The 22,339-nt window shown below is 23.4% G+C and overlaps 1 protein-coding gene across 4 annotated transcripts in view; it reads left to right on the top strand.

Moving 5' to 3' along the window:
* The window catches only part of LOC122502820 (TOX high mobility group box family member 3-like), a 476,754-nt gene that overhangs the window by 327,248 nt on the left and 127,167 nt on the right, over nt 1-22,339 (top strand). For 2 of the 4 annotated variants that reach the window (XM_043613111.1, XM_043613104.1), the window contains exon 1: nt 9,890-10,303. The exons of the other annotated variants lie outside the window; for them this stretch is intronic. The gene's annotated coding sequence lies outside the window, so the exon portion shown is untranslated. Of the gene's footprint in view, nt 1-9,889; nt 10,304-22,339 lie in introns of those variants that run through there. 4 annotated transcript variants of the gene reach the window in all.

Raw genomic sequence — 22,339 nt, 5'->3', positions numbered from 1 at the left:
TGAATAGTTGTTATTAAAAATTTTATTAAAAATAATTGAAATCCTGTAAAGAATTTTATTATTTTTGAAAATAATTTAGTTCTGCATAAGAATTTTATAAACTTTGTTTTAAATAATTAAGTTTTTCGAAATAGAATAAATATTATGAAAATTATATTTCAAATAATTGAATTTTTCGATTAATTAATTTAAAATTGTATCAAAAATAATTAAAATTCTTTGACGAGTTTTATTATTTATGAAAATAATTAAATTCTTGCTTAGACTTTTATAAAAAAAATTTTAAAAAATTGAATTTCCATGAAAAATGTTATTATTAGTGAAAGTATTTGAATTATTGTGAAGAATTGTATAAAAATTTTGTTAAATAATTGATTTTTTCGAAATTTTTTTTGAAAATACTATTTTAAATTAATTGAATTCCTGTGGAAATTTGATTATTTATGAAAATAATTGAATAGTTGCAAGGAATTTTATTAAAATTTTAAAAAATAATTTAATTCTTTTACGAAATTTTACGAAAATACTAGATATTGAAAATAATTGAATTTCCAATTTTTTTTTTTGAAAATAATTGAATCGTTTTAAAGAATTTGATTATATTTTTTGAGAATAGTTTTTTGATTTCTAGTATTAGCGAATTCAAAGTAGTGGAAATTTAAAAAAAACATAAATAGTAACTTTTAGTAGCTGAAATCTAAAAATGTACCCAAATAGTATAGTCTTACGTAAAAAGTAGTAAATAGTAGGTTTTAGTAGATGAATGCGAATCCTGATATGACAAATAATGAAAAGTTGAATCGTAAACTAAGGAAAATTATACTTACTACTTTTTTGTTCAGTAGTCGACAAAAATTATAAAACCTAATTTTTTTTTTGAACATTATTTTTAAACGTGTATTAAATCTAAATTGACAAATTTCGCGAGACTATTGAAAAATAAAATATGATGACGAAAACGAAGGAGGATTTCAATATAAAATGAAATTAGGCGCAATATGTCGTGGAGGTTGATTAAATTGTTAATTAAATTTGGATCGGGCATGTCAAATAGAAGATAAGTTTTGCCGGCGGAATGCTCGACGTATAAACGTCAAGAGTTGAAAACCAAATTTTCTACATGGGAAATATATATGTATATATATAGAGCTAAAATGAGGATCGATGGAGTTGTGTTGCGGTTACGTTACAGCGATTCCAAGCGCCCAAGTGAATTAACTTATACTTGACTTAACCAGTTTGGGATTACTTAAGCCCGTTCTAAACAACCTCGGATTACGTACGCGGCTTACCGCGTTTCGTTCTTCAATTAAGCTGTTTATGTGTTTATGTTTGCCCACTTTCGTTCTTATTACCTCCATGAAAGATTTATCTCAAACATTTAAATTTACAGCAGGGAAAATATATATATATTCAGTGGTGGTCCTCTCAAAATTTCACTGCAATATAAGCTCATATATTTGAGAGCAATGCAATTCCCTTGTCCCACATGTGTGAGATAATCTTGTTTTATAATTGATAAATGTTGCCAAATTTTTTTTTATTTTTTTTATTTCTTGTGTATTAAATTCTTTCCTTCTTTTTCTTTTCTTTTAAATAGAACTCTCTTAGTCAATAGCGATTATTATTAATAACAGTGTTAACTAAACAGTTTCAAATTGCTACGAATTGATACCAAAAAATGTGGATCAAATTAAAAATTGATTTAACAGATTTGGTATCAATTTTGTAGTGACAAAATTGTATCGTTTTACTTATAAAAATATTATTATCATTATTGTCATTGTTATTATTTTTATTATTATTATTATTTTCTGTTTCATTTTCTAATTTCTACACGTACCTTTCTTTCAAATTTCATGTTTAGGCATTCAGCTATTGTTCATTATTACATATATTGTATTTCTTGTTAATTAGCCTATTGATAATATCGTGAATATACAAAAAATTCATACAATGATCTAAAGAATGATTAACAAATTAATTAAAATTGATATTATGGGTAGCTAATTATAGTTGAAATGTGTATATGTAATATAAAATTAGATCTCTTTAATCTACACGTAGGGGAAAGTGACTTGAATTTCCCAAGATACAAATCTAAACATATGGTTCGAAAATCTAACAAGCAATCTATCTTCATGAAATTCTATTGATACAATTATTTTTCTTTCTTTTTTGTCTATTTTTCTTTTTCTTCTTAAAGCATATGCCATGTGACTAATTCAATTATGATAAATCGCTTTTTGGATACAGAAACAAAATCTTTTTTTTCATAATGACAATAATAATAATAAAAATAATAATGATACTCTCTAAATTGGAATTATTTACAAATAACTAATTTGATAATAAAAAATCAGTCAATGATTCAAGTAGTAATTTTTCTAGAAATTAATTGGTGAAGACTAATTATCAGTTATTTATTTATAACTAATTAATTGTTAACTCAGGGTTGCCACAAATATTTAATTTTAATTTTCCTTGACTTTTCCCTGATTTCCAGACAAAATTATATCACTTTTTTCCTGACCCTAAAGAATATTCTGATTCACTCTAAAATTTATTAGATACTCAAAAAAATGTTCTATTACATTTATTTACAAATTTCTTCAAAAGTAAAATTTTTTGAAGACATCAATAACTTCTTTTTTAAATAAATATTTAATCATTATTATTTTTCTGTAGGAATTCAAATTCTTCAAAACATTTAAATTTGAAATTTAACAACTTTTAAGAATATTATTATTTAAATTACCACAAAATTTTTCAAAAAAAGTTAATTATTTACAAAAATCAAAATAAAATCCTCCGCAAAAATTCAATTATTTTTACAAGTAGTAAAATTTCTCAAAAAAAATTCAATTATTTAAAAGAAATGTAATAAAATTCGTTGCAATAATTCAATTTTTTTATCATAAATAATAAATCGATTATTCGATTATTCGGTAATTTATTTTTAAATCAATTTTTATAAGAAAATTCTAGAAAAATCCAATTATTTAAATTTAAAAAAAATAATTTATTGAATAGTTGAATGTTTGTTTAAATTGAATTCTCATAAAGAATTTTATCAATAAATTTTTAAATAATTCAATTCTTTTGACAAATTTTAATAAAAATTTTAAGAATAATTACATTTTTCGAGAAATTTGATTAAAATATTGTATCAAAAATAATTAAAATCCTGCGATGAGTTATATTATTTATGAAAATAATTGAATTCATAGAAAGAATTTTATTAAAATTTTTCTAAAATAATTGAATTTCGGAGAAGAATTTTATTATTTATAAAGATACTTCAAATTTTTACAAGAATTTTTTTTTAAATTTTGAACATAATAATATTACAATTCTTCCAATGAATTTTATTCAAGTTTATAAAAATAACTGAATTTGTGTGAAGAATTTTATTATTTATATAAATAATTGAATTCTTGCAACGAATTTTATTCAAGATTATAAAAATAATTGAATTTCGGTGAATAATTTTATTATTTATAAAAATAATTGAATTCTTGAACATAATTTTGTTAAATTTTTTTAAATAATTGAATTCTTGAGACTAATTTTATAAAAATCTTTTTAAATAATTGATATTAATCGAAAAATTTAATGAAATTTTGTATTTTAAATAATTGAATTTCTGTGAAAATTTAATTACTGATGAAAATAATTGAATTATTTCGAAGAAATTTATTAAAAATTAAATTTTTGAATTCCTGTGAAATTTTGCCAAGAATTTTATTAAAATTTTTAAGTAATTGAATTTCAATGAAGAATTTTATTATTTATAATAATAATTGAAATTTTGACGAGAATTTAAAAAAAATTTTTGAACATAATTGAAATTTTGCGAAGAATTTTTATAACTTTTAAAAATAATTGAATTTCTGGAATCATTTGTAACTTTTCCAAAATTCAATTTTTTCTTAGTGTATTTATTTAAAAAGAAATTTTTGGCAGAAATAGAAAACATTGAAGGTTTTGTATTAAAATTCGTGGTAATTTCATAGTTTACGAGTCAAACAAAAAAAAAACATCAAAATTCAGAATTTTCTCATGAATTTTAAAAATTAAATTTTTTACAGTACTTTTACTGAAAATCCCTGACTTTTCCCTGAATTCCCTGACCTGTGGCAACCCTGTAACTAATTCAGATTTGGAAAGTAATGATAATAATGATAACAATAAATAATAATAATAACAATAATAAAATGAATATCAATAATTATAAATAATAATAATGACAATAATCACAAAGATGATAAAAATAATAAAAATAATAGCAATATTAATAATAAATAATTAACATCGAAGAAGAAACATTCTATATATAAAAAAAAGGATATTGACTTCTGCATTTTTAATTTGCTCCGGTCGAATTCTACTGAATAAAGTATGACTAATTCTCAATGAAAGAAGTTATTTATTTTATCCGTATAAAATTAAACTGATTCAAAATTTCATGTTTTTAAATTATTAATATTCTGGGAAAATTTTCCAAACAATATTTCCACTTGGGAGCGTAAATAAAATAATAAAATATTACTGTTAGTAAAAATATTTCCTAATTTGAATTTGAAATTTTCAATAAATGCATATTTAGAGAAAAAGAGCGAGAAAAAAGAGAGAGAGAGAGAGAGAGAGAGAGAGATAAAATAATTTTTCTTGATTTGCTATAACTTAATTAAAGAATACTTTATTTTAAAGAAAAAGTAATTATTTTTATAGAATTAAAAAAGGGAGCGAACGCGTTTAAAAAAACAAATTTGATTTTTGATTAGAGAAAAGAAAGAAAAATGGAGCATCATATTGTTGATTGCCGGAAGGCATAGGCGTGATATATTTATAATGAAACACAATTAATCTTCTTGCTCTCCCACTATAGATCCTACATAACCCACCCCCGTTTATATTTTATATTCAAAAATTCTTATTCTCAGATATTTAGTATATTCTAAACCCATAAATAAAATTTATTGAAATATTATTAAAAACATTTTACCAAATCTATAATTTTTTTTAATTCTCTCTATTCGCAAAAATTATAATAAGTCTTCTATAAATTATTTTTTCTCAATATTATGCAATAGGTGTATAAATAAATCACACAATTTTGCAAAAAAAAAAATGTAAGGAAGAAATATGAAAGAATTTAAAATTTATGCCCCGGTAAATAATATTCAAAAAATATATTTTATCAAGTTGATTTCTTTACTTACTTGTTATAGGTATAGAAAACGTTTGTTTGACTTACCTGAAACAAAAATAAAATATTTCATCAGAATCGTAATTAAAAGATTAAGAAGAAGGCAAATAACTTTTATAGAAACATGTATTATCTAAAAAAAAAATGTTTAGTACACAAGTGCGAAAAAATGATTGAAAATTAAAATCTGATAATAAATAGCATACCTAGTACACGTGCGGGAAAAATTTCTTTGAATTAAGATACTACTATCGTATTTTAATTATTATAATAATTATTTTTATCTTTATAAATGCTATTTTAATTATTAAAATTGTAATAAGCCATTAGGCCAAACAAAAAAGTTTAAGATCTTTATTATTCAAATCGTATGGCTTTCTACAAAAATTTATCTCAATATTTTAATTATTGCAATAATTATTTTAATTATTATAACTTTTATAATTAAATGAATAAGGTTTCTACTCTTAATACATCAAATTTCCTCTTTACTACAAATTTTTCTACCAATTTTTACTTCGCTTTCTTTTCCTGTTTGATTTTTTCTTTCCTTCTCTTGTTATGTTCCTCCCTTATTTTTATCTTCGTTTTCTTCACTTAATTACTATTTTATTCTCTTCTTTATTTCTTTTCTTTCTTCTCTAAAAAAACCCATTTTCATTTCACTTTTTTTTCTCCTTGAATCTTTTTATTCATCTTTTTTGTATTTAACCCTTTTTTCTTCCTTATCTCATTGCTTTTTTGAATCTCCAACATACAAGAATAAAAATATCTTCTAAAAAAAGATTCAAAATTCGCACTTCCTCCATATTTTTTCTTCAAGTAACAACACCTTTTATCAAAAATTTTGTAAAGCAAAAAACTTTCGGGCGTATTTTAATAACTGTCATAATAAAGACGTTGAACATCTTAAAAGAAATTTCAAAGAAACGAACAAAAATTCCGATAATGTTGAAAATCAAAATTTATCTGGCATTTTCACATTTTTCCAATGTCAAAACCAGTGCGAAAATGTGGTTGCACTATGTCAGTTGGAAGGCATTGGTATTTTATGCATTCTCATAACTTGCATGTCGAGTCGAACTTTTCTCAACTTCTTTCTGTATATATATATATATATATATATATATATATATATATACTCGAAAGAAAATCCTTTCGTTTTGTTTCTATTGTAAAACATTCAAATTCAATATCTTCTTATATTATATCTCTTTTTTTTTCTCTACACATACCTACATTTATTATATAAAAATCCTTAACATACACAGCTTTATTATTTTTCCCAAAAAAAATAATAAAAATCCCAATTTCTCTCTCATTCTTTATACACAAAAAGTTATTTTTATACGTCAAAGAATTTCTTTCATTTTTCGCTTATAAAATTATTGTTTTTCCAGACACAAGAGAAAACATTTGCTTTCTATTTTATCAACTGGCAATTTCTTTCATTTTTTTTTCTTTTTGTTTTTGTTCTTGAGAAAAAGATTCTGTTGCTGTTATATTTTTCTTCATCGGGAAATTTAATAAAACATGTACAATATAGAGTCCATTATATTTGTATATATACCATACGAGAAGAAAAATACTTCTTTCAATACGAGATTACTTTTCTCTATGATATATATGAATATTTTTCTTTCAAATAAAGGACTTTAGTTAATTTTAATTTTTAAAGGAAAAGAAAGAGAAGAATAAAAATAAAGACTAGAAATAAAACCAAAAGAATAATAATAGTGAATATAAACAGGGCTCGAAGCAGTAAAAGTATTTAAAAATACGAACTTTACAGACCAAAAATGAAAAATAATTACGGATCATTTTTAATTTTCGAAAAAGTTCTTTGACAATTTTCAAATCCATTTGCTTACAATATTCAATTTTACGAAATTTCAATCATTCGTAAATTCTTTAATTAAATATACATAAGAAAATAAAAACTTTAAATAATATAAAAAAATCAGCAATTAAACTTTCTCAAAAAAAATTAATTCCACATAATTGTTAGTTAAAAATATGAAAAATTCAAATTTTCAAAGATTTTAATCTGAAACATTTTCAAAATTAAATTATTTCTATAAAAATTTACGCTCTAATGCTTTTAATAATTCATAATTCTAAAATTTTAACTGAAATCCATTTTTAAATAAATTTTTATGAGAAAATTCTACTAGAATTCAATTATTTAAATACAAAATATAATTTATTAAATAATTGCATATTTCTTAAAATTGAATTCTCATAAAGAATTGTAATAAATAAATTTTTAAATAATTGAATTCTTTTGACGAATTTTAATTAAATTTTTAAGAATAAATTACATTTGTCAAAAATGTTTGTAAAAATCTTCGAACCAATTCTATTATTTTCGTATAAAATAAAATTCTAATCTTCACCAAAATTCAATTATTTAAGAAATTTTAATAAAATTCTTCCCAAGAATTCAATATTCTTTTAAAAAATAAACATTTTTACAGAAATTCAGTTATTTAAAAAAAATTTAATAAAATTCTTCGTCAGATTTCAATTATTTTCAATTATTTTTGGAGTGTCTTTTCAAAAATTAACATTTTCTCCGAAATTCAATTATTTAAAAAAAAATTTAATAAAATTCTTTGTCAGATTTCAATTATTTTCATAAATAACAAAACTTATCGCAGAATTTCAATTATTTTTTATGCAATTTTAAATAAAATAAATTTAATTCTTCCAACAAATTTTATTCAAGTTTATAAAAATAACTGAATTTCTGTGAAGAATTTTATTATTTATATAAATAATTGAATTCTTGCAACGAATTTTATTCAAGTTTATAAAAATAATTGAATTTCGGTGAAGAATTTTATTAGTTATAAAAATAATTGAATTCTTGAACATAATTTTGTTAAATTTTTTTAAATAATTGAATTCTTGAGACTAATTTTATAAAAATCTTTTTAAATAATTGATATTTATCGATTTGTATTTTAAATAATTGAATTACTGTCAAAGTTTACTAAGAATTTTATTAAAATTTTTAAAAATAATTGAATTTTGACGAAGAATTTTATTATTTATAAAGATTACTTATGAAAATAATTGCATTCCTACAATGATTTGTAATTTCTCTAAAATTATTCAAATTTTATCCTACAATTTACGAACTTTACGCGGACCTTTTTTAAAAAAAAACCGGACTTCAAGTAAAGTTACGGATTTTTACGGATTCTAATCGAAAAATTGTATTTTAAAAGAGAATTATTTTTTTAATTTTTCTATGGATTAGAAAAATGAAACTTTTCTTTAAAATTTGTCAAAATTCAAAATGGCGGATCAAATATGGCAGACGATTTTTTGTGGCGTATTAAATATGGAGAAAAAATGTTCAAGAACCGATGAAATTCGCTTGAAACTTGTCACTTGGCAGTTTTTGGCGTCGATAATAAAGAATTCTTTATTTGTTTTTTGAAATTCAAAATGGAGGATCCAATATGGCAAACTTTTTTTGGAAATAAACTGAAATTTTCTTCAAAATTTGTCACAATGAAGTTTCTGGGTTGTTAATTACGAATCCATTGCAGTTTTTTCAAAATCCAAAATGGCGGATCCAATATGGCGGGAAATTTTCAAAAACTGACGAAATTCGCTTGAAATTCGTCACTCAGGGGTTTTTGGGGTCACTGATTTCGAATTTTTGGTTGGCTTTTCAAAATCCAAAATGGCGGATCCAATATGGCGGAAGATTTTTCAAGAACTGACGAAATTCGCTTGAAATTCGTCACTCAGGGGTTTTTGGGGTCACTGATTTCGAATTTTTGGTTAGTTTTTCAAAATCCAAAATGGCGGATCCAATATGGCGGAAGATTTTTCAAGAACTGATAAAATACTCAAGAAAAACTCGTCACTCGGGGGTTTTCGCGGTCGCTGATTACGAATTTAACGTCAAATACATAATCAGAAACATCAAGAACCTCTAAATAAAGACTTTCCTGTGAGAAAATTCTCCTAAACCACCGTTACAAACAAAATGAAAACAAACGATGGTTAAAATGCGGTAATTACTTCTTTCATGATCATCAATTAAATTAAATTACTCAGTCAATTAAACAAATTGTCACTCTCTTATTCATCAGTGTTTCTTTTTCTCTTCCTTAATTGTCCCTAAATTAACAGAACGACAATAAAAAAAAAAATGAGAAAGAAAAAGAATCATTTATATAGGTACAAGATTGTATATATATAAAGTACAAATAAAATGAGGGGAAAAAAATCAAAGAAGATTAGTATCGTGAGAACAATAAATTATGTAAGTAAAGATTAAATGTAGATTTTGGTCCACCTTGACTAAATCGTTGGGATTTTTGGCGTTAATGAATACGGGTATTTAAGCACAAGATGGAAACATGGTCTTTGTGACAACAAAACGTCGACCCTACGCTCGACAGGCTGTTACCTCTTGGACTCACCAAACCACCACCATCACCCCCTCTTTACTCCTCTCCTCTCATCCCATTCTCTCTCTCTCCCCACTCTCATTTTAAAAGCGCGGCGTGCCATATCCCCACTCTTGCACATTTCTTCTCTTCCCGTTCGTATACCCCCCCTCAATGCGCTCGTGTTTTAGTGTTTGTCTCCCCCCCACCCTAGACGAATTATCCCTTCCATCACGTAACTCAAGCGCGGCCATGCTCAAGTCATTCCCGCGCCGTCCACGACGAGGAGCGCGTGTCGTGTGCATTTTTACTTCCGTGACACGAGACACATCTCTCGCGTTTTGATAAGAGAAAAATACATTTTCTTCCCATTGAGAAAAAAAAGAGAAAGATAGAGAGAAAAAAATTCGTGTTTATTGGATGACAAAAAAATTGGCTCTCTGGATTTCAGTGAATTTTTTTAGTTTTTGAGTGAAGAAGAAGGTGACTCGTGTTTTTTTTCCAACCTCCAGTGTGCCAAATAAGCCCAGGGATTAACGTGTGTTTCTTTATTTGATGAGTATAAATTGACAGCCGTGTTTCTTGACAACACGGAGTGGGGAAAACTACTTATCCAAGCGAATATTTGAGTGCCGATTTTAAACTGGATTTCATTCTGTCCACGTGCCTCGCTGCGCCGGTAAGTTTCACTTGAAAACCATCATTGATCATCATCATCATCTCTCTGTGATTTGCTCCCCTTTTATTTACCAAAAAAAAAAAACAAGTTTTAAGTGTTAGATCTCAAAAAAAAAAACGTGTGATAAGTGCGTGGGTGTTAAGCCCTTGGGCAAAATTCTCGTCGGACCACCTGATTTTGCTATACAATAATCAGGCTTCGACTTTCATCTTCTCGAATACATGATGTCGCCATCTAGTGACTCATTCCACAAGCTTAAACGTCGTTGCCCTCGCGCGTAATCTCAAAAAAAAAGAAAAGAAATAAAAATAATTTCTCGCGTAAAATAATCCCAATTTTTTAACACTATATTCATAACAGTATTTTTTTCGTCTCTCTCTCTCTCTCTCTCGATGCCAGGGGAGATGAAACATTCGTGATTTATTTATCCCGCATGGAGAGAAAAAATGTGTTTCAAATTATAAAGTAGGGTGAATGAACTTCTTTTTCTGACTTTTCAAGATTATTTCTCGATGGGGGTTTATTTGAATTTAAGAATAGTTAAAAATAGAATTCGTTGTGTGTTCAAAATTATTCTTCATGTGGGACAAGGGACTCCTTAAATAGATATAAAGTAAAAAGAAAATCCATCTTAATTTAAAATAACTTTTTTTTGAAATTCTTTCCTGAATTAGAAAATTATAACTGAACGTTAAGATAATAAAATTATATAATTTTCTTTAATCAAATTTGCAACGTGGTGGGTTTCCTTATCTGGGCAATGTTCCGACGGCAAGGAATCACAAAGCTTATAATTGGAAAATACAATTGATTTTTAATACCAGAACGATTCTCTTCTTTAAAAAAGAAGCTAAATCGTAAATAATTTTTCGCCAATTATCGAAAAAGGACCAAAAAAATTCACCAACATTTCGGAATTTTTGGTTAACATTCTAGAAAGAATTTTTTTTTCACTTTGCAAAAGGAAACGAAATTATTTTATGGATTATTATACGACATATCAGTGATTTAAGCCAAAATCCATATGCATTAGAGAAAATGTAACAAAAATCGCAAGAAAAAAATTGAGCAGTGATTTCTACTTAGAAAGTACATAGAAAAATAAATCGAAAATAAAAGTGACGATGAAAATATTCTTTACTTGCAAAATTAAGGAAGAAACTACGAAATCGAGATTCAAAGAGAAAAAAAGGACATAAAAACTGCAAGTGACAAAAACGAAGACATAAAAATGCTGCGTTAATAAACAAAAATAAATTTAGCTACAAATTTTTACTTTAAATTATACTTTTAAAAATTTCTGTTCCCAATTTTATACAAAAATGGTTGAAGCAATTATCATACACAATATAATTAAAAAAACAAATTTAAAATCGTATGCTAATTCTCGGTCAGTAAATATTTGGAGCAAAAAAAAGTGTTAAAAATACTCGAGAAGTAAATTTAGTGAATTTGTTATAAATAATAGTAAACGAACACGAAATAAAAAATTGTGGTAAAAAAATATTTTAAAAAGTAATACTAAAATAAACGATAATAAATAAATCGTAGAAAAAAATTAATATTAAACCATAATTCTAAACGATAAATAAATAAATAATAGAAAATAACAATAGTAAAGAATATCAAATAAATAATAGAAAATAACAATAGTAAAAAATAATTCCTCTATGAGGAAGTAATATTAAATAAATAATAGAAAATGTCAATAGTAAATAATATTAAATAAATAATATTAAATAACAATAGTAAATAAATAATATTAAATGACAGCAGTAAATTAATAATATTAAGTTAATAATTAATAATATTAAAGAAATAATAGTAAATATTTCCCTAAACTTTATGATCCACAAGTTTTGAACTTTCAAATGAAGAAATATTGTTTATTAAAAATATTTCTATAAATTACTGATTGCGATAAAAATTTAAAAAAATTTATTGCAAAAAAAATGTCGATTTAGAAACTTATTACTTTTTTCAACAGTGACGCAAAATTATAGCGCAATAAAAACTCAATTTGAAGAAGGAATAAATAAATTTCGTTTATTTGAACGTTCAGGATTTATCGTTAAAGTTTGGAGGATTCAAATCAACGAAAATATTTCCCGTTTAAATATTTTTAGAAATTTATTAAATGAAGTGGAAAAAAATGCAAATTAAACATTTTTCTACTAAATTCAGAAATTTTTTTGATATAGAAAATAATTTTGTTATTAAAATAGAAATTAAATGTAGTCACAAAAATCACGTCGTTTATTTTTGAACGCTCGAAACTTTAGGAACATTACTAAACGAATAATAACAAAACTAAAAAAAATAAATAATAAAAAAATAAGTAAATGATAATAAATAACTCTAAAATAATAAATAATAAAATAATAAGTAAATGATAATAAATATCAAAAAAAAAAAAATAATAAACAAAATAATAATTTTAAATAAATAATATAAAACAATAAAAAGCCAACAATTATAAATTCTAATTCTTCGATACAAATAAATATTCATCAAAGATATAATATATACTCAACTATACAACTAATTATTAAAATCAGATAATTTTCTCAGTGACAAAAATCTTTAGTTTGCATAATTAAAAATTAAAATCACTATAGTGTTTTAATTAACGATTAAAATACATTAAAGAATTTTTTACGTATCATTTCTCTCTCTCTTTTTTCATCTTATTTATTAGTAATTTAATCAAAAAAAAAGAAAAAAAAATCCTTATCATCAACTTGAATCTTGACTGATATATAATTAATGTAAAATTATGTAAACGAAGAAACATTTCGAGCAAGGAAATATACTAAATGTATAATTCAAATCACAATATTAGAATTTTAAAATGTGTATCAACAGGAAATCTGAAATAAACCTCTATTATAGTGAATATATATATTTGTTCGACAAAATTAGAATTTAAATGGCTTTTTAAAAAAAAAAATTAATTACACGTCTTTTAAAGTTTGACAATTTTAAACGATTTTCTAAAAAAAGAAGCATTTATTTTTTCGCTATCCTATTTATATTGTAACTTAAAAAAATACAATAACAATATATAAAAACGACGGTATTCTTTTATTTATTTTAAATTGTATTTTTTTAAATTATTACTTTTATTAAAAAATTATTTTTTTTTCTAAATTGAGGCTTTAAAAACTTTATATTGTTGACTAAATATTTAATTTTAATTCTTTTTTCGATTTTGGATAGTACCTAATTTTTAACAATATTTAGACGGAACAAAAAGTTCATTTGAAAGTTTAAAATTTCTGCGAAATAAATAAATAGTAGGGGAACATAGTCTAGGTCGGCCACCTTTTTGACTTTTGTTTATAACTTTTTTTTAAAAATGAATTTGGACAATTGAAGTATATGGTTGGAAAGTCCTGTTTAATAGGAACATTTTTTCTGTACAAAGTAAATTGACAGGTTTAAAAATGAAAAAGTTATAAAGATTTAAAAAAAAAAAATTTGTAGTCCAGGTTGGCCATTACAGTCAAGGTCGGCCATGTTTAAAATTCAAAGGGCATTAATCGTTAAAAAATAAAATAACATGTTTGGAGTTACGGAAAATTGATTCTTTATTGTTTACAGTTTGTAACTTAATGAAATAACAAAATAATAACAATAAACAATATAAAAAAATAAATATAAATAAAAAAAGTTTTGCACTAAAATATTAATAAAATTAAATAAAAATATTAATAAGATGATCAATTATATTATGAGTTATACAGAATTGCAGTTTTTGCAAATGAAGTAGCTCGTCCTCAACTTTGCGCATTTTAAACACATAGTGGCCGACCTTGACAGTAAGTAACATTACCGAATTGTTGTAACCATAAAGAAATACGTTTCGGGATTCAATTTTTTACTTTGTTTTCCTTTCAACCATGAGTCCCACAAATTTTCTGCATACTTGCCTTGACGATTCAATTTGTTTTTTATCTTTTATTAATGGTTTTTCACATTATGCACAAAACTTTTTTTCAGCTTTTTTTGTACCGACGTCACAGAAAACACAATTTTCGATTTTCCGAAAATGTAATTGAACAAAAAGTTAGGTTTCACTAAGACAAGCTTCGACAAAAATGCGCGTAGGTGGCGCTAGTGAACTTGACAAAAAAACGCGAGTGGCCTACCTAGACAGTAAGCCAACCTTGACTACATTCCCCTAATAATAAGAATAAAATTATTTATAATAATAATAGTAATTATTCTGTTAATAGTAATATTTATTTCTATTACAATTTTAATAATAACATTACTCTCTAAATCTGAATTAGTAGTTTTCTATACTAATGAAATAGTGCGGATTCGTTTACCAATTCAATTAGTAACTGTTTTTACTAATTTTTAGTAGTTTTTTTTACTAATTATTAGTAGAAAATTTACTAATTTGAAATAGTAAAAAATACATTCTACTAATTGAATTAGTAATTTTCTACTAGCAATTAGTAAAAAACTACTAAAAATTAGTAAAAAATGTTACTAATTCAAATTGGTAAACGAATCCGCACTAATTCAGATTTAGAGAGTACTATTAATAATTAGTAACAATTTAATTAATTCAAATAAACGATTACTTGTCTATTATCAACTAAATATTTATTTGTTTTAATTTTCAAATAATTTCTATTAAAGTCAATTAAATTGTTTTCGATTCGAATCACGATTTTATTGTTTCAAATCAAATTTATTTGATTTAAGCAAATATTTATTTGACAATAGACAAGAAATCGATTATTTCAATCAAGTAAATTATTTTCTGTGTGATTAATTAATTAATTAATTGATAACTAAAATTGGTTTGTGAATTATTAATTAATAATTAAAATTCCAATTCAGAAAAAGTTGATTTGTGAATAATTAACTAATAGATTAAAACTTCAATTGAAAAAAAAATGGTTTGTGAATAATTAATTAATAATTAAAATTGAGAAAAAAATTGATTTGTGAATAATTAATTAATAATTAAAATTGAGAAAAAAATTGATTTGTGAATTCCAATTGAAAAAAAAGAATTTGTTTGTTAATGATAAGATTCATTTGTCACAAATTATATCCTGAACATAAGGAAATTATACCTTGCACTTTAATTTTTTTTTACTTTATGGATTTAATGATCAAGCGCAATGAACTATAACCGTCATACTTGAGTGCAGCGGACTGTAATCCCGTAAATCAATTTTTTACTAAATTACAGCATTGTGCCTGCTCCAAGACAGTTAAAGCAATACTTGTTTAAATTTATACTCTTGTATCAAATTTTTTTAATAGAATATTGTTCCGTTTAATTTTATTATTATTATTATTATTATTATTGCATTTCCCCCCTCTTTCTCTCTATTTTTCACTTATTTATTACATTTGTTATTTTATATTTTCTTTCATGTACAACGTAAATGAAGATAAATGATTCAACCTGCGTGAAATATTGTCGATCATAAATTCACTGTCAGTTCGTGTTTCCGGTGAAGAAAAAGGAAAACAAAAGAGAATGCATTTTTTAAAGTGTAATATTTTCTATAAATAGATACATATACATATATATATATATAGAAATATATGATTTTCAAGTGTCACGAGCGAGCAAAATAGAGAAAAAAAAAAGTTGAATTGAGAATACAAGTGTCGGGGGTAATTTAATGGCCGCCAAAACGAAACAAAATGGGAACTTCATGTCGAAGCAAGAAAGAGAACGAAAAAGTTATTGGTGATAAAACTGCTGAGTCGGAGGATTTTCAATTCCAACTGAGCACCACGATGGAAAACCGGTTTTCATCATCTTTGTTCCCCACGGGAAAGTCACAGTCCCTTTATTCTCAAAGTCGAAAAGAATTCTTTTCTCGACAAAAAAAGGGAGAAAATGAGTTTATAAAATATAACCTTAAGAACTTCTCGTTTTTTTTTCTATTTTTTTTTTTATAATACCAATTCTTTCAAAAGAAAAAAAAAATATTCTCCCCCACCCCTCTTGCCCCTCTCCATCTTCCACTTGATTAAACAAACTGATAAGAGTCTCACTGATAAGAAATATGGATTTAAGAAAAAGAAAAAATGAAAAAAAAAATTAACTTTACAGTATATAATGGCTATTATCTCATTTCCGTTTATAAGGGGAAAAAAATAAGTGATTATTACAATTTTCTTGAGGAAATTTTTCTTTCAATAATATTTGTTCGATAAATTTTTATTCAATTATATTTCATCAGTTTTTTATTCAATTTTATTTCATCAATATTTATTCAATTTCTATTTATTCACGAAATTCTTATTCAATTTCATTTCAGCAAGAATATTTTTATTTGATACTTATTTGAAAAATTGTTATTCAATTATCCTTCGAAAAATTCTTATTCAATTCTCAATGTGTTCAGCGATAGGAAAAGTGTGGAAGAAGTTAGTAAATTTCATTCATTCGTTCATTTTCCAAAGTTTCAAATATCAAATCAAAATAATTGAATTTTGTAAAAATTTCGTTTTCCATTTTTGTAGAAAATTATAAAACATTATTATTATAAAAAATTAAAAAGGTAACTTATCACAAAATTTAATTTATATAAATAATAAAACCCACTCCACTTCTTCTAAAATAATTGAATTTTGGAAGAAAAAAATGATGAAGAAAAAATTCAATTATATTTCAATTTTTATGTAAAATTATTCCCTGAATAATTCAAATATTCATATTTTCAAGAATTTTAAAATTTTAAACGGATTTCTGAAAATCAATTATTTATAAAAATTGATAACGCAACTCTTTAAAAATTTAAATATTTAAAAACATTTTTAAAAATATAATCTTTCATAACAGAATTATTTTTTCTTATTTATATTAAATTATCTCCTGAATAATTTTATAAATTGAAATTTTTCATGAATTTCAAATCTAAAACTTTTTGAAATTCAATTATTTATGAAAATTGAAAACGCAACTATTCCAAAGTTTAATTTATTCCATAATTCTATTAATCTTTCAATTTGTATGTAAAATTATTTCCCAAATAATTTATAAATTTAGATTTCTTGCAATTTCAAATTCGTAACCTTCTGAAATTGAATTATAATTATAAAAATTATAAATACAACTCTTTCAAAAATTGAAAAATTTTTAATAATCAAAATGGAAAATCTTCCGAAAAATTCGATTTTTTTCCAATTTTTATCTGAAATTATTCTCTAAATAATTAATGAATAAAAAATTTTCATGTATTTCAAATTTTTAAAACTTTCTGAAATTCAATATTACTTTCTAATAATTGAAAACGATAATTTATTGAAATAATAATATAATTGAAAACTCAATTATTTTTCTAATTTTTATGTAAAATTACTTCCTGAATAATTTAGAAGTAACAATTTTCATGAAATTCAAATTTAAATACTTCTATAATATTGAAAACGAAAAACTTCAAAACTTCAATTTATTATATAAATTGAAAAATCAAATCTTGTAAAATTCAATTACTTTTCAATTTTTATGTAAAATTTTTCTTAAATAATTTATAAATTTAGATTTTTAAGAACATCAATTTTTAAAACTTTCTGAAATTCAATTATTTGTAATAATTGAAGAAGCAACTCTTCCAAAATTGAATTATTTTTAAAAATTGAAATAGCAAGTGTTGCAAAATTAAAATATTTTTTTCAATTCTTAAGCAAAATAACTTCCTAAATAATTTGTAATTAAAATTTTCAAGAATTTCAAATTCAAAACCTTTGGGAATTCAATTATTTACAAAAATTCCAAACTCAACTGTTGTAAATTTCAATTATTTATGAAAATTCCAAACTTAACTCTTGCAAATTTCAATTATTTATAAAAATTCTTAACTCGACTCTTGCAAATTTCCATTATTTTTACAAATTGAAAATTGAAATCTTACAAATTTCCATTATTTAAAAAAATTCCAAAATCAACTCTTGCAAATTTCCATTATTTAGAAAAATTCTAAATTTAACTATTGCAAATTTCAATTATTTAGAAAAATTCCAAACTCAGCTCTTCTAAAATTCAATTATTTTTACAAATTAAAAATGTTAATCTTACAAATTTCCATTATTGTTACAAATCCCAAACTCAACTCTTGCAAATTTCAATTATTTATAAAAATTCCAAACTCAACTATTGCAAATTTCCATTATTTATAAAAATTCTAAATTTAACTCTTGCAAATTTCAATTACTTTTATAAATTGAAAATTGAAATCTTACAAAATTCTGTTATTTTCGTCCTTTTAATGTGCAATTATTCAAGAATTAAATTACTTAAATAAAATAAATTTAATTTCTATATTCTGTAAAGTTTAATAAATGTCGCAGAAATAAAAATGAATTTTATTTTTCTTCATTGAATTTCGTGACGATTTCAAAGTTCATGTGGCGAACAAAAAAAAAATTTAAGAAAAATTTAATGTTTCTACTGTTTTTGAAAGTTTTCAAAAGTTCCGGATACAACCAGAATTTTCTTCAATTCTACTCAGAAATACTTTTAATACTTATAATACTTTTAATACTATTTCCAGAGCTTTTCATGAAATTTTCTAACTTTTCCCCTGAATAATTTTTCTTATCTCACTTTTCCGTAAATTCCCTGATTTTCTTGATTTGGAACAGTCGTTTTCGTATCTAAATAAAGATAAAAATTTCTTCCTCAAAAAATCAGAAATGCTTTACAAAAAAATCAAAGTAGAAAAATAATAATTTTTTCCCCGATATTTACAGAAAAACCTAATAAAAACTATATCTAGAAATTTAAATTTCTCAAATTATAATTTCACCATCTAAAAAATGAATCCAAGTATAAAACAAAACTGCTCCAAATAAAATTTATACCTTTCTTCCTCTTTTTTTCCCCTACATTGATAAATTAAAAATCACCTCTCTAAAATAAACCGCGATAATTCAAAGATTGAACAAAAATGATTTCACCATAAAAACCACATAATGGTCAACACATCTGTGTTTTTACAGGTCGTACACAAGACGCGCAGGCAGACGGTGAAAAAAAAAATTTATTTATTTTTTTCTGAAAAGGGGATATTACACTCGTAAAACCGCTAAAGGACTGATTTTTTTACGGGAAATTGTCGACAAGGAAAAAACCGGTTTTTTTTCAAATGTGTGTGTGTGTGTGTGTGTTGTGGGGGATTGTATATTAGAACAGACAAGAGGGAGTTTCGAACTATCTATTAGATCTCTATCTCTCTCTCTCACTCTCTTCTCTCCGTCGGCCTTGGGGATCAGGTAGACTACACATCTGTTCTCTTCTTATGCGACGGAAGCGAAAACCTCGTCCACGCGATAATATTATTTTTCTCCATGACCATCAAAATATTTCGTATATTGAACCTGCGTCCGAAAAGATTTACTTTTGTTGAAAAAAGAATAAGAGAATCAGAGTTTTAGGGATTAAGAGAGAAGATTATTTTGTCACGTTTTAGGATTATAGGATCTAATAAAAACACCATCATGTACCATAATATTCTAATGAGGGTAATGTGTATTTTATATTTTTAAAGGGAAAAAAAAGCAAAAAATTACCAACTATTAGAAAATATGGTTTTTACAATCGCAAATTATTTCATGTAGTAATAATAGATTATCAAGATGAGTCATTTTAAATTGCTAATTTGCTTCTTCTCACACGTTAATGATACATAATTAATCAATTAATTCCGAATTTAAGTAGGTTAATGGCATTCAATGTTAGAATACAAATTGTCTTTTAATGCTCATAATATACTCTCTACTTTTCTTGCAAAAAAAAAAAAAAATTATAAGTCTTGAATTAAGACCACGGGACAAGCTTATAGTTTTACGATACGACAAAAAAGTATGTAGTTGACTTAAAATTCTCTAAAGAAAAAAAGTTCTAAAATATAGCAGTGTTATTTTAATTATTATTAAAAATATATAATTAATAAAAATAATTACAAAAATAACGTTTTCGACAAAAAGCAAATATTTAAACTTATTATTTTTAAAAATTCTTATCAAAAATAGGAAAAGTCAGGAAAAAGTTAAAAAATTTTATTCATTTTCAAAAGTTTCAAATATCAAATCCTCCAAAATAATTTAATTTTGTCAAAAACTTACTTTTTCAATTCATATAGAAAATTATAAAAAATAATTATAAAAATTAAAAATACAACTTATTACAAAATTTAATTTATATAAATATTGAAACCCACTTCTTCCAAAATTCAATTATGTTTTGAGAATTGAAAACGTAAGTTTTCAATACATATTTCAATTCTCAAAAATGAAATTTTTGAGTTTTCAATTCCCAAAATTCAATTATTTTTTGAAAATTGAAAACTTACGTTTTCAACTCTCAAAAATAATTGAATTTTGAAAGAAGAACAAAATAAAGAAGAAAAAATTCAATTATTTTTTTAATTTTTATGTAAAATTATTCCCTGAATAATTTATGATTTCTGATATCCAAGAAATTCAAATTTAAAACGAATTTCTGAAATTCAATTATTTATACAAAATTGATAATATAAAAATATACAATTGAAAATAAAAATAATTACAAAAAAAAAAAACGTTTTCGACAAAAAGAAAATATAAAAATTATTATTTCTAAAGATTGTTATTATCAAAAATATATAGGAAAAGTCAGGAAAAAGTTACGAAATTTCATTCATTCATTTTCAAAAGTTTCAAATATCAAATCCTCTGAAATAATTTAATTTTGTCGAAAAGTTACTTTTTCAATTTTTTATTTTTATAGAAAATTATAAAAAATTAAAAACGCAACTTAGCACAAAATTTAATTTATATAAATATCAAAACTCACTTCTTCCAAAATTGAATTATTTTTTGAGAATTGAAAATTTATGTTTGCAATTCTCAAAAAATAATTAAATTTTCGAAAGAATTATTCACATCTTCCAAAATTCAATTATTTTTTTGAGAATGGAAAACTTACGTTTACAATTCGCAGAAAATAATTGAAAATTCAATTATTTTTTGAGATTTGTAAACGTACATTTTAAATACTCAAAAAATAATTGAATTTTGGAAGATGAAAAAAATAAAGAAGAAAAAATCCAATTATTTTTTAAATTTTTATGTAAAATTATTCCCTGAATAATTTATGATTTCAGATTTTCAAGAATTTCAAATTTAAAACGAATTTCTGAAGTTAAATTATTTATAAAAATTGATAATATAAAAAATATACAACTAAAAATAATTACCAAAAAAAAAACGTTTTCGACAAAAAGCAAATATAAAAAAGTATTATTCTTAAAAATTATCACCAGAAAATTATTATTCTTCAAAAATTGTCATCATCGGAAAATTATTATTCTTCAAAATTATCATCATCACTAAAAAATTACTAAAAAATTACTTTGAATGAACAAAATTTCTTTCTACTAAAATATTTTTAAAAAAATTATACTAAAAAAATTCGAAACATCTGAATGAACCAAATTTTTTTCTGCTTAAATATTAAAAAAAAAATTATGCTCCAAAATCTCGAAGCGTATAAAATTTGAAATGAACAAAATTTATTGTTTGCTGCTTAAATATTTAAAAAAATTTATGCTCCAAAAGTTCGGAATGTTTAAATGAACAAAATATTTTTGCTGCTCAAATATTTTTCAATAATTAATGCTCAAAAAATTCGGAACGTTCAGATGAAGAGAATATTTTTCCAATATAAATATTTTCGAAAATTATCGACTGCAGCGAAAATGAATAACGAAAATTAAACAATTTAAAACATTGTGAGAGTTATTTTTTAATCAATGTGCGCAATATTATTTTAATAAAATTTGAATTTTGAAAAAAGAAAAATGAATTTGATTTATTTTTAAGGTTCAAAAATATAACGAAATATATTTTTTTTCTTCAAATTAAATTTTTAATAAAATAGTTTTGTGACACTATTAAAGAAAAATTAATTATAATATTTCTAAATAAATAAAGTAAATTAAAGTAAAATTATAATCTATCTATAATTAAAGTAAATAAAGTTTTTAATTTTTTTGACAATATTTTTAATAA

This window comes from Leptopilina heterotoma, unplaced genomic scaffold, assembly GCF_015476425.1.
Source record: "Leptopilina heterotoma isolate Lh14 unplaced genomic scaffold, ASM1547642v1 Lhet_108, whole genome shotgun sequence".
NCBI classification, from domain to species: domain Eukaryota; kingdom Metazoa; phylum Arthropoda; class Insecta; order Hymenoptera; family Figitidae; genus Leptopilina; species Leptopilina heterotoma.
Note: the sequence above shows the minus strand (reverse complement) of the source record. Positions and strands in the feature narration are given on the sequence as shown.